Raw genomic sequence first — 10,532 nt, 5'->3', positions numbered from 1 at the left:
ACCCGATAATAGCATCAATAATACACAAAAAAATGGTCCGGGGGGTCATAGGGCCCCAAAGTTGGAGTGTGTTATAGCGATTTCGGTGAAAGTTAGAGTTTGTTTTGAACCCTTTTCCCAAAATATTACAATTAAAAAACTCTCTAGAAATCTGAGAGATGCCATTAGTTTATAAGCAAAGCTATCAAATTTTCCTTTTTGTTGTCCTAACAATTAACTCATAGTAATATTTTTTTTCTTTGTGTTACATGACTTGATTGTAGAATGCATTTGAGCTAGCCTTCAGGTATTTGGGTGCCGGTAAATCCCTACCCTAATTTTGGCCAAACTCTCTCATTTAGACAAGGAGCAGAGTAATTTGTACTTAGAAAACTCATTTTTTAAATTTTTTGGTAAAAACTAAATATTTCTGTGGCAGTTTGGAATAAGATCCTGTTACCATGAGCATGTGGAGATCATTGTTATCAGGGTAGTTTTGGCGTAAGTCATAATTCCATCCTCATTAATTTCTTTATTAGAATTATTTTCTCTTAACTTTTTGGTATTTAAAGTTGATTTTTTTTCAAAACAAAATTGTAATTTCTTTGCATATATGGACCATGCAGGCTGATGGTTCAAGTACTCTGTAGTTACAATACTTTGCCTCCCTATGCCCTCGTTACGCAGGTTTGTACTCCCAAGAACATCTATAACGATTTGATTCACTTTACAAACCTGTTTTAGTTAATTAAGGGAAAACAATAAATTTAAGAATTAATTTAGGTTAATCAGTGGAACAATAATGAAACTTTATGATAACTTTTATTCATACAACGTTGATTAACTTGCAACGCAAGTGCATATTTTTCCATTTTATGATTGGTCTATTAACATAGACTCATATGAACGGTTAATGTAAAAATTCTTTTAATTGTCAGTATATAGAAGTTCAACTCTAAGAAAAGACGTTTTTTTTTTAAATTCTTTTAGATGGGTTCACATTTCAAAAGAGCATTGTTGGAAGAACACATAATGCAAGCCATAAAGCAATGGCACGCAGAAGTGAAGAGGAAGAAAAAAAAGCAAAAGAATAAGCTGCAGCAACAAGAAATAAAATTCACCTCTCTGAGAATTGCAACGTTAGTTGAGTTTAGTGCTCATGAAATTTAGGAGATCTCTGAAGAACATGAAGAACCGGTAGAAGTAACAACAGTCCATCAAAATCAATCAGAAATATTTGTTGACGTTGTTAATTGTAGTTAGTTTTGGAAAAGAGAAGAGAATACAAGTTTTCATTAATAGAGTACAGAAAGGAGGACTTGAAATTTTGTGCTTGGGCATAATTTAAAGTAAAAAATTGTTTCCCTTTAGTTTTGTTTATTTATTTACTTATTTAATTTGAATTTGAATTCAAAAAATATTGAATTTGGAGGTTGATTATTGTTTGTCCAAGTGTTTAGCCTAAAATCTAGATTAAAGATTAAAAATTGAATTTATAGTTTTGGGCCACAGGTAAGTGCATTAACTCATAGATAATTAGTCTTTCGATAATATGAATTGGATTATGATAGTAAAAATAGATAATATTGCGTTTAAATTATGAAATAACCGTAAACAAAGGGGAGAGAATTCTTATTGAAGAACTCATGATTGAATTGATGAACACTATTGCTAATTGAGTAACTGTGATAACTTAAGTGTGTAAGTGATAAGAGATTATGATTCAGATAAGATATAGTAGGGAACAAGGGAGTATTTACAGTACTACAATCATGAAGTACTTGTTTCCTAATATCACGCTTATTCATCATGAGCATTATCAGCATATTTCGTACATCATGCATGTGATTTGTAACAGCCGTAGAGAATCTCAAATACTTTGGAGTCTGTTGACCTGTGAAGCTTATCCTATTCAAACACTGATCACTAACCAAACAGTTTACCCGGCTCTGGAACTATCTAACTCTGGTATGGCGAAACACGAAATGAGCTTGCAACTGTGAAAACTGTGCATACAAGGTGGAAATGTGACCTAAGACTCCATTAGAGAGGAGCTAGGTTGAAGAAGAAGCATCAGAACTTTTGGGAAATTTTCAACTGTTTCATTCATCTGCTTAATCCCCGATATATACATACACAGTAGCCGACTTAACTCCTAAGATATTTTTCTACTCTCTACATACTAATACAAGCTAACTAATCTATTAATTTAACTAACTCATTAACGGTGTGGTTAAATATCAATCTCATTGAATGACCAACTAACTAGCGAAAACTTGAGCTATACGCTAACTTGAACTGCTACCTTGCTATATTCCAATACTCCCCTTCAAGCTGGAGGATGAAGGCTGTTGAATACTCCAAGCTTGCTAAGCAAATGGTCATGTTGAACTCTTGTAAGGCTCTTGGTCAGCAGATCAGCCTGTTGTTCTTTAGTGTTTTACATAGATTGCTTGCACTGAACCTTCCTTGATTTGGTCTCTAATGAAGTGACAATCAATCTCGATATATTTGGTTCTCTCATGTAGTATAGGATTAGCTGCAATTTGGATTGCAGATTTACTATCACTAAAGATGGTAACAGGCTTGTCAAGCTGCACACTTAGTTCACTAAACAATCCTTGTAGCCATGTAATCTCTGCTACTGCTGTTGCTAAACTCCTGTACTCGTACCTCTGTTGAGCTCCTAGAAACTGTTTGTTGTTTCTTTGATTTCCAAGATATCAACGATTCTCCACATTTGACTGCAAATCCAGTGACAGATCTCCTTGTGTTTGGGCAAGCAGCCCAATCAGCATCACACCAACATGTAAGCTGCTGAGTATGACCAGACTTTAATAATATCCCTTGTCCTGGTGCATTTTTCAAGTATCTCACAGTCCTTATTGCAGCATCCCAATGTGATCTTTTAGGCATTTGCATGAACTGACTCAGTGTTTGAACTGCATAACTGATGTTAGGCCTTGAAATGGTTATCTCCCAATCAGCTTTTGATATGCACCAGCATCTTCCAACAATTTATCCCCACTGACTTCATTTGCCTTGTCATAAGCTACTGTAGTAAGCTTTTGGTTAAATTCCAGTGGTGTGATTGCAGTTTTGGTACCACTCAACCCCATTTCTGAGATGAGTTCTAGTACATACTTCCTTTGGTTTAGGAGAACACCTTCTTCAGACCTCAAAACTTCAATACTAAGAAAATAGTTCAACTCTCCCAAATCCTTTACCTTGAACTTGTTATGCAGTGTTTGCTTAGCCCTTTCAACCATCTTCATGTTGCTACCAGTAATTAGAAGATCATCCACATATATTAGCACTATCACAATGTCACTACCCTCTTTTATAGTGAATAGTGAGCAATCATGATTGCTCTGAGAGAAGCCTGCATCCACCAGTGCATCTGTGAGTTTTTTGGTCCTTCACTGCCTCTCTGAAGTGTTGTGGTTCCACTGATTCTGAAAATTTTACCAAATAGCTTTGATATTTGGGGAAGGCCCTATGATAAGACAAATAGTTTGTAATAGGATACAGACTAGTTTGTCCTGCCTTCTGTGTAGCATAGTCCTTCATCCACATGGGCTCCTTTGTGTGTCTTTGAGACTTTCTTGTATATGCTGGTTTAGTTGTGGAAGTAGGTGTTTCAACTGATGCTTGTGGGATGTTGAGCCCTGCAGTATCTTCATTGAGAGTATTAGTGTCAACATCATTAGGTTGTTCTGAGGAGCTATAAGCTATATGATCTGTTGTTCCACCAAAGATGTTGATCAGATATTAGTGAATCATTTGGTTCATCTGTTGTCATAAGCTCCTCGGCCACATGATTAGATGTTTGTTCCTCAACTGCATCAGTCCCTTGACTAAACTCAGGGTGAGTTATAATCTTGTACACCAGTGGTGAGTGCTGTTTCTCTAGGAAGTGACAATCCTCCATTCTACATTGGCTCTCCTGATTTGTAGTATATTTCTCCTTAAAAGGAAAATTGGATTCCCTGAAAGTAACATCCCTGCTAACAAAGAAGGAGTTAGTAGTAATGTCAAACAATAAGTATCCCTTTTGTGTTTCTGAATATCCCATTAAAACAGTTGCTTTGGCCCTTTCTGCAAACTTATCTCCTTTGACTAAGTTTGTTGCATAACACAAGCAACCAATCACTCTCAAATGGGCAATGACATTTTTCTTTCTATACAACATTTCATAAGGTGTGTGACCATGTAAAACACTAGATGGCAGCCTATTGACTAAGTAGACTGCTCCCTTTACACACAGAACCCAGAACTTGATAGGAATACCAGCCTGAAACCTCAAAGCCCTTGCAGTATCTAAGATGTGTCTGTGCTTCTTCTCTACTCTACCATTCTGTTGTGGGGTATATACACAACTACTTTGGTGTATGATGCCTTGTTGTTGCATCAAATCCTTGCATTGACCATTGATTAATTCAGTCCCATTATCTGATCTTATGGTCTTAACACTCACATTAAACTGGTTTTTAACCATAGTCAAAAACAATTTTAACACCACTATAACTTCAGATTTTAATTGCAGCAAATAAATCCATGTGTATCTAGTATGGTCATCAACAATTGTAAGGAAATAAGACTTTCCATCAATAGTTGCAGTTTTATAAGGTCCCCACAAATCAAGGTGTACAAGTTGAAAGGAAATTCACTTCTTGAACCACTAATTGGAAACTTCAGCCTAGTCTATTTGGCTTTTGGACATACAGTACAATCATCATGCACTACACTATCACAACTACTCTTGACTATATCTACATGCTTCATTACTGTCAAGGAAGGGTGTCCAAGTCTCATATGCCACAACTTGTACATGCTTGACTCTTTATTTACTGCTGCAGCCACTGCATTTACTCTCTCATGCTGCAGCTTATTTGCTTGCTTATTTTCACCACCTGATCAAAATATGTACAGTCCACCTCTTTCCTTACCAATCCCCCTCACCTTGCCACTAAATAGGTCCTGAAATACACAGAAATCAGGGAAAAACTGATAAAACATGACAGTTCCTTGGTTATCTTTGAGCCTGACAGTAGGTTGAATTTAAAGATAGGCACATAGAGGACATTCTTCACTAATGAATCATCAAACATCTTGACATTTCCAATATGTGTTATATTTCCCTTATCCCCTGTAGGTAAATGAATTTTGTCATTTCCAGTATTGTCAACCTTTTCAATATTCAGTATATGCTCTAAACTAGCAGCAATGTGATGAGTGGCCCCTGAATCAACTATCCATTCACTATGTGGTAATTTTGAGGGGAAACAAGTGATAGTACCTGTTGGATTCACTGACTGCTGGCCATCAGTTGCATCCTTGTGGAACATAGTTAGAATTTGTTTGTATTGTCCCTCAGTGAAGTATTGTTGCCCCTTTTCTTCATGTGAACCTTTATCTCCACCATAGGCATTGTTTAGATTATGACCAGCTCCATGAACATTGTTTGCATACATGTTATTTGCATATGGTGGCTTCCCATATCTACCTTGATTGTAGCCTCCATATCCTCCACCAAAGTTGTATTTTCCCTTTTGTTTGTTATCAAAATGATAACCAACAATCTTCCAGCACTGATCTCTAGAGTGTCCCAATTTGTTACAGCAATCACATCTCACAACTGGTTTCTTCCCTAATTTGTATCCTTGTCCTCTTCCTGCCTGCATAGCAATATGTGGATCTCCTTGTCCTCTACCTACTTGCATATCATTTTGTTGATCATTAGGTTTGTTAGCTATAGCATTTACTTGAGCACCATTGACCATAACCTTTTCACTCTCATCTTCTGTGAACATTGCATAGGCTTGGCTCACAGTAGGAGCAACTGACTTCATAAGTAGCTGCCTTCTAACTTGATCATATGAATCATTCAATCAATTCAGAAATTGCAGTAACCTTTGGTCTTATAGATGCTCAACATATTCTTTTGATTTTGGACAGTCACAACTAGGGACGGATATTATTGTGTTGTATTCATCCCATAATTCCTTCAATTTTGTGTAGTACACAGATACCAAATTTGTGCCTTGTGTGTGATTTGTAATTTTTCTGTGCAACTGAAACACTCTTACACGATTCACCTTGTTGAATCTCTCCTTTAGATCTTCCTAAACAGCATGAGAACTAGATCCATATACAACTCCAGTCAAGAATTCTTTGAAACTGAACTCATTATCCATGAGTGCACTATTGCATCACATTTTTCCCATAGATCGCCAAATCCCCTTTGTACTTATCCAACTTACAGTTTCCATTCACGAACCCCCATTTTCCTTTACCTAATAGAGCAATCTTCATAGATCTACTCCAAAGTCCATAATTTTCATTTCCTGTCAATTGAACTGGGATCAATCTGGAACCAGGTGTATCAGATGATTGGAGATGAAGTGGATATTTGTGATCTACTTGTTCAATCTGTACTTCAACTTCCACCATGTTTGCAGATTTAAAGCTTCGAAATTCTCAGATTTTAACTAGAAATGATTGCGGAATGATTTAAACAACTGTATTGTGGTGAATTTCGATCGTACGCTCTGGTACCATGTGAAAACTGTGCATACAAGGTGGAAATGTGACCTAAGACTCCATTAAAGAGGAGCTAGGTTGAAGAAAAAGCATCAGAACTTTTGGGAAATTTTCAACTGTTTCATTCATCTGCTTAATCCCCTATATATACATACACAGTAACCGACTTAACTCCTAAGATATTTTTCTACTCTCTACATGCTAATACAAGCTAACTAATTTGTTAATTTAAATAACTCATTAACAGTTGTGGCTAACTGTCAATCTCCAGCTGGACAGCCCAACTAACTAACTGAAAACTTGAACTGCTACTGCTAACTTGAATTGCTACCACTGCAAACTTGAACTGCTACCTTGCTATATTCCAGTAGCAACAAACCCGAAATAGACCTTTGGGGTTGTCCTTCAGTCTTCAGCCAGGTTCTTAGCTGACCTGGTGTTGACTAGATGATGTGCGCCACACGTCAACTTTCATATCAAGGTCATATCTGTATTTCACCAATACCAATAGTCCAATCATTTTTTGGATAGTTCCCGAGAACTGTTTAGAAAGTGGAAAAGCTTTTAGGCGGGAAAAAATGAAAAAGGTGTCTAACGCTACTGTTTCAAATTCAAAGTGATGTGGCCCTCCATTCACTTAATGCTCTGGAAACATGTTGAGCTTTGACAGATGATATCAACCAAGGCTACCGAGGTAATGATGAGTTCAACCCCATAATGATATAAACTCTTTGTTCCTAGTTTTCAATTGGCTAAAGTCATCGACAGACCTCTGAACTTTTTCTAATATTTTATTTAGACCCCCCAACTGAGACGTTGACCATTTGGACCCTCGAACATAAGCTAAACTATGTCATTTAAACACATCGTGCCAGCTTGGCACATGCGTGTAATACCCTGCTTTAAAAAGAGCGTGAGAGACCAAATTTTTCCTTTTTTAAAATTTTTAATCATTAAAAATTAATTTTAAGAAAAAATCTATTTTAAATAATTAAAAAAAAATTGAAAAACCCAACCCATCCTCTCCGATAGCCCACTTTGCCGCCGTCGCTGCCTCCACCGTCGACACCGCCGCCGCTCCACTTCAAAATCTATTTAAACAAATCTCCGACGAAAAATGACACCCTTTTTTTCAATTATTTAAATAGATTTTAAAGCGGCGGCGACGGTGGCGGTGGCGGCGGAGGCAGCGGTAGTGGCAAAGTGGGCTATCGGAGAGGATGAGTTGGGTTTTTCAGTTTTTTTTTTTTAAATTATTTAAATAGATTTTAAAATTATTTTTTCTTAAAATTAATTGTTTTTGTTGACATGACTTATTTTTATTGGTCTATTTTTCCATGTCACAGCAAGTGTAGCTCACGCACCACACTTGATCTGGATTGTGTTCAAATAGCACAGTTTAGCTTGTGTTTGAGGGTCCAGATGGTTACCGTCTCAGTTGGGGGGTCTAAATGGAATATCAGGACAAATTCAGGGGTCTGTCGATGATTTTAGCCTTTCCAATTTTATTTACATCCTTTGATTGAATCTTCATCTTCATCTTCTTCAACTTTTTTTCAGGTTCAACTATTACTGTATTCACTCACATCTTGATTTCTCTTTTTGTAGTCCTTTAAAACCTCAAGAACTTCAACTATAGAGTCACAAAGTCCTGTTGTTCAAGTTGGACAGTCTTTGGCTACATCTGATTCCGCCACCACCATGAGGCATTTGACGGCGAGCGCCATCATTGCTGAGGTGGAAGAAGCGGTGGCACTAACGAGGAAAGGGAGGACTCGGGATGGAGAGTCCTCCAAAAGCAAAAATAATAATTAAGAATCAGAGGCTTCAGATATAATCGCCAAAAGATGGAGCATTACATCAGACTGTGTGCTCCAGTTTAGATGGAGAAGCAAATAGGGTGTCGGAACACTCTGGTGAGTTGGTACAGCTCTGATATCCGGTTTGAAAACCTTCCTCTTGTCTAGAAAGAGTCCAAATGGGGCAAAGATGTCCATGTCCACCATGTCAAGGACAATGATCAGATTATCAGCCACCAGGTTATTTTTTCCTTCGCGTACACATACCCATTTTTCTATTGACCTGGTCATTATGGACCTATGCTGGCAATACAAGATCTACCTCCATGGTATTGGACACGTCCTTTCGCATTAATATCATCCTCCCGATTCTCCTTTGGAACATGTTGCATAATAGAAACAATTTTTTTTAATAATGCATCAAATCCAATTTCCATCCATCATATCATTAGGCAAGCTTCTGAATTTATTTTCCTTATCAATACTATAACTTCCTCTCAAAGAATCTCCTGTTAAGATCAAAATAATTAGGGCGTCATGTGAAAGATAATAATTTGCAAACCTTGAACGACGATAAATCAGATGATAAAGAAAAACATACTAAAAGAGACATAATATTCTAGTTATATGATTTGATCAATTGATCTAAATATGAAAACTAATCTAAAAGCATAAAAACTATTTGAGAGAAAAATCTCCCCCTAAACAAAACTCTTTAAACGATTACATTGTGGATGCTATTGTGTTATGAATGAGAAAAATAAATCTTCTATTTATAGAAATCTAAATCTTCTCCCATAAGAAAAGGAATAAATATGGTAGAATAGAAAAGGAATAAATATGATAGAATCCTTTTGCACAAAGAAAACCTTTTCTACCAAGAAACTTTTTTTGAAGTAAAACACAATGAAGGTAAAATTCAAATAAGGTAAGAAATTCAGGTTAAACCCTAACATCTCCATCACTCCTGTCAAATGACAACTCCCACCGGAAGATGTCGCTAAGCTTAATGTAGATGGTGCTTACGAAAATATTACTGGAAAAGGAGGAATGGGGGGTGTTTTTAGAAACCATATAGGTAGCTGGATATTTGGATTTTCAAAAGACCTTATCTCTACTTCTATTACCCCAGCGGAGCTACTTGCATTGTTACAACTCGCCAAGGATTAGAATATCATTTCTTTGACTATTAAATCTGACTATGCTTAATGGAGTAAATGATAAATACTCACGTATTCTTATTAAATGCAGGTCACTGCTCGACGATCTTGGAGGGCAACCTGTCCAACATATATTCAGAGAAGCCAACATTGTAACTGATACTTTGTCCAAGTATGGTTGTTTTAATTGTGTTGCTACTGATCTGTCATGCTTTACTTGTCATCCTTCATTTGTGCATGACTACTATGTTAATGACCCCTCAAATCAAGTTATGAGGAGAAGGGTCACATTTTATAACAGTTAGTTAATGAGATTACATATTCTTAAGCACAAAAAAAAAAAAAAAAAAAAAAAAGGGGTCCATCTTCTTAAAATATATATATATTAAGAAGAAAAGATCGTGACATAAAATGAATAATCAGTTTTACCATTATATTTGCCAACATCGTGCAATGTATGCTGCCTGGTACTTTAGTAATAGTCTTTCTTTCTCCTTTGATAGATCAACAGTAGAATATTTTGGTTACAAATTTAAAGCACTAAGGAAAAATGTAGCTTCTTCCCAACCATAGTCAGATGTTGGTTGTATTTTAATTTTAAAAGTTAGAAACATCCATTTTATTGCTCTAAGTACAATGTGTCCCGTTGTTTTCCCCCTACCTCTGTTCATTATTGCTATATTGTAATTATTTGTGGTCCTTGTTTCGTTTCTTTTGATCTTTTTTCTTTCCTCACATTGCATTCAAAGTTCCTTTTCTTTTTCTTTTTATTTCCGCACATGTCATTTGATGTAAAACAAAAATGGTTCAACGTTCAACAAACAATAAATCAAGATCTTAGTCAGATCTTACCACTAATATCTTGTCAAATTAAAAGTTTATATACTCCCTCCGTTTTAATTTGTTTGTCTTAGTTTTACTAGGCACGAAGTTTAAAAAGTAAAGAACAATTTTGAATCTTATGCTTCCTAAATTAAAGATATGTATAATATACCGACTTTTGAATCTTATGTATCCTAAATGAAGGATATGTATAATGTACCAAAGTACT

General features: G+C 36.2%; 1 long non-coding RNA gene across 1 annotated transcript; it reads left to right on the top strand.

The window, feature by feature from the left end:
• The first annotated feature begins 236 nt into the window (after window positions 1–236).
• Window positions 237–1,298, top strand: LOC132051164 (uncharacterized). The gene is made up of 3 exons (XR_009413608.1): window positions 237–480; window positions 606–666; window positions 970–1,298. It is a non-coding gene; the product is annotated as an uncharacterized LOC132051164 (long non-coding RNA).
• The last annotated feature ends 9,234 nt before the right edge of the window (window positions 1,299–10,532 follow it).

The sequence above is a fragment of the Lycium ferocissimum genome, chromosome 3 (genome assembly GCF_029784015.1).
Source record: "Lycium ferocissimum isolate CSIRO_LF1 chromosome 3, AGI_CSIRO_Lferr_CH_V1, whole genome shotgun sequence".
In the NCBI taxonomy this organism is placed as follows: Eukaryota; Viridiplantae; Streptophyta; class Magnoliopsida; order Solanales; family Solanaceae; genus Lycium; species Lycium ferocissimum.
This window is presented reverse-complemented; position numbering and strand designations above follow the sequence as displayed.